The sequence below is a fragment of the Silene latifolia genome, chromosome Y (assembly GCF_048544455.1).
Source record: "Silene latifolia isolate original U9 population chromosome Y, ASM4854445v1, whole genome shotgun sequence".
NCBI classification, from domain to species: Eukaryota; Viridiplantae; Streptophyta; class Magnoliopsida; order Caryophyllales; family Caryophyllaceae; genus Silene; species Silene latifolia.
The window spans coordinates 405,030,785-405,034,606 of NC_133538.1; the positions used below are offsets into that span (position 1 = coordinate 405,030,785).

Genomic DNA, 3,822 nt, shown 5'->3' on the forward strand with positions numbered 1-3,822 from the left:
TAAATTATTATCAAAATACGGAGTATTACAGTCTTCCCCTCTTAAAATGAACTTCGTCCCGAAGTTCGCCCACAACTACTACCACAACACACATAGACATTCTCATAACTAAGCATCATCCAATACAATTATTCATTTTATGATTATCAATCATGCCAATCTTATAACAAGGTATCACAATAATAACTTAAAACACTCGTAGTATCACATTACTTGATTTTAAAGAGATAGACCTACATATATACAATGTTCCTTCTTCTAAGTTTTGGGGACGAAACTTCTTAAAAGGAGGGATGATTGTAACACCCCGTAAATTTGAAGACCTTTATTATATTTTAAGAGTAATATTTTAATCTATTTTAATTTAATATTAATTTATTTGAAATAAAATTTATTTGATAAAATATAACCTTATTTTATTTTGAAGAAATGTAATCATTTTTGATAGTTTAGAAATGTTTAAAAGTGATTTAAACTATATTTAAACCTTTTCCTTTGATAAAATAGATTTCGGATAAAAGTCGTAAAATTGGGATTTTCCCATTTCTTACGGTCGTTGGGTAAACGAGTTTGGATATTGGGCATATGAGTACTTAATCTTTTAGTAAAATCGTGTTTAAGAACTTTAATTTTCTCGGAAATCGTATTCGACGAATATTTCTAATTTCCGTCGAAACGAACCAAAACGTAAACAAATGACCCATCTCCCCATGCCTTTTGGCTGGCCACCTATCCTCCATTTGTCCCCTCTTCCAATTTTCATTTCCTCCATAACTCAAACTATCTTCTCCTTCTCTCAAACACCAAAAAGCCACTAAAAATCCTCCTTACAATCCCTAAATCCACCATAAATCCTTCATTTCTCCACCAAATCTCATAAAAATTATATATTTGGAATCCTCTCTTCAATCCTCATCTACTAGTAAGCTTTATTTTCATTTCCCCCAATTTTTGTTTAAGACACTTTTTTTTAGGGTTTCGAATTTAAGCTTAATAATTGTGTTTTTGTTGTTCTTATAGGTGAAGAATTTGAAGATGAGTTAGGTGACTCATATGTTGTTGAAGATGAAGAGTAATTTTGGGTTTTAGAAGCTTTCTCAAGTTATTACTTGTCTCTTTGCTAGCTTAAGGTAACTATTCCGAGTTACTCGACGAATTAATGTCACATTAGTAGTTATATTTGTTGTTTGTTGTTGTTTGTTGTTTGTTGTTTGTTGTTGTTTGTTGTCGTTTGTTGTTGTTTGTTGTCGTTTGTTGTTGTTTGTTGTTGTTTGAGACGATCTTGTTGATAAATGAATGAATGGAGTAAGATGAGTATGCTTATGTTTAATTTATGTTACCTATTTGTATATTATTGTTTGGAACAAATTTGGATGAGGAATTATGTGTTGTGACAAGTCCGCGTGTTGGCTGGAACGCGTCAGTACCGGACCGAGACGGTTTCCAATGTTTCCAAAAATATGACAGATTGAACGGCATCGAAAAATTAGGTGGTTTAGCCACTTGAATCACTCAATTCGGAGTCCGTATGAGTAAATGGCGTCGTTTTATCGATTAAAATTTATAGAAAAGTTTACCCTTGTGTGAGACGGTTATTTATGCTATTTTATTATGCGAGAATTTTGGGGAATTAGTTATTTTGTAAGTTAGAATGTTTTCTTTATGTTGATAGTGTTCACATGATAGAAATTGGAAATAGCATGAGAATGATATTGTGATGAATTTTGTGATTTGGGCCAAAGTAGGCCAAGACTCTGAGCTGGGCCAGATTGACCGAATGAGTTTGGTCAAACTAGATTTAAACCGGTCAGCCTCGATTTGACCGATGACCCGTCGCGGGACTCGGGTCGAGGGTTTGTCTTTGAGGTTAGATTGGTTGTTATTGGATGTTTTATGTTTATGCCTTGATATTTGTAATTATCATTTCATATGTTGGTTGTTGGATGCTTTGGATGCCTTATGCTTGAGTCTTGTTGCCTCTTTGCCATTTTAACTTGTTCTCATAGATTATGGTACTGTTGGTTAGTTGGAATTTGGATTATATTTGATATTGGAGATATTGTTGGATTGTCAGCTGAATGTGCTCTTGCGTAACCTTTCATATGCTAGGGTGTGTATGATCATTTGTGTGTGCAAGTTTGGACTCTTTGTCCCTCTTATGGTTAATTGGGTGTTCTACTTGTCTTGTGTGGAGTGGGCTAAAGTATTCAAGCTGGGACTAGGTCCTAGGTGAGTATTTCGGCCTTCGTCATAGATAGGCCCTTATAGTCTTTGACGAGTGTATGTTTGCGGCTTAATACCCTTTGTGTTATAGCTTGGTGGGCTTATATCCAAGTTATGGCATGACCTCCTGACGTACTCTTAGAAGTATGTGGTCAGCTTAAGTACTAGCCAACCCTTTGGTGGACTCCTTAGGGGTACTCATGTGTGTCATCATGGGTCTTGGATGCGTTATTTTCCGCATGTCGCTAGGTCTGCGCAGGTTTAGGACTAGGGTGTTTACCTTACCTCGTGGTATAGACTCGAGTTACAGAGTGACTATTGACTGTACTAGGAACTTATGCCTGTCTCTAGATATATTGTCCTTTCTTATTTGATGATTCTATGAATCATAGAAGGTGAGATGCAAGCCGGCTATGGTTGATAGAGTTTGGATTCCTGGATGTTATGTGATTCACATGATAGTGTAGTATGAGTCGGGCTAGTATTAACATGCTAGGACTATGTGTTGTTATATTGTTGTTCACATGATAAGAACGATTGTCTAGCATCTATATGCTAAGGCTATGTGTTATTCATATTCATATTCTTATGTTTACATGTTATATTAATTATGACATTTCGTTGCTGGGAGAACTCGGAGTTACTCCCCCACTGACTGTGGCTTTCGTATTTGTATAAAATGCGATTGACAGGTAGGTGATGCATATATGAGGTACATGGACGAGCTAGCGAGCAAAGTAACCTTGGGACCTAGATTGGCTTTATTTTATTGTGACCCTTAAACACTTTTTACGTCATATACTATTTAGAGACATATGTCTCCCTTTTTCATACTTGGGTTGTATAACTTTATTTCGCGACTTTAGCGATGTTTTATTTGTGAGGTGTATTTTGGACCTTGCATGTTTGACACCTTCCCATTTGGATATTTTTATAACAGGTTCAGGTTTTAAAAATTACAGGTTTTTACTCAAATGAACCTATTACAAACATATCCATGCAGTTTTTATCTAGAATTATGTGTTTACTTTTCCGCAATAAATGAGGGTGTCACAAGCAAGGCCTGAAAGATAGATTTGCGAGAGATTCAGAATCGGATTACCAGCTGACTTGGTCTATAGACTGACCTACATGGTCTATAGATTGTCAGATTGCTGAACAGTTTACTGTAGGAAGAGCAGTCAGTCGATCGACTGAGGTCCATGGTCGATCGACCACATGAGCTGACGTGCAAGTTTTATTTTAAGTCAGAAGCTTCTGATATTCTGGACCTTTAGCCGATCGACTGGTTGATATGGTCGATCGACCACTTATGCAACCTGACGAGAATTAAAATATTTTAACCTAAGCCCATTTGTAATTAGATTTGGAGAAGGTTTTACGTGACACTTATATATAACGTAACTCCTTCCTACTGCTGGAGATATAGGGATTTTGAGAGAGATTCAGATTCACATATACCTAGTTTGTTCTACAGTTTTCATTGGTTTTTCAATAAAGTTCTTCTTTTGCATCCGGATTCATTTTTCCTGCCTTCTTTATTTCTGGTAATTCTTGTTCTAAATTTTAGTTTACTTTTATTGCTTCTTATTAGATTAG

At 35.8% G+C, this 3,822-nt stretch overlaps 1 long non-coding RNA gene across 1 annotated transcript; it reads left to right on the forward strand.

Moving 5' to 3' along the window:
* Window positions 1–868: 868 nt before the first annotated feature.
* LOC141626291 (uncharacterized) lies at window positions 869–3,014 on the forward strand. The gene is made up of 3 exons (XR_012535897.1): window positions 869–922; window positions 1,021–1,130; window positions 2,916–3,014. It is a non-coding gene; the product is annotated as an uncharacterized LOC141626291 (long non-coding RNA).
* The last annotated feature ends 808 nt before the right edge of the window (window positions 3,015–3,822 follow it).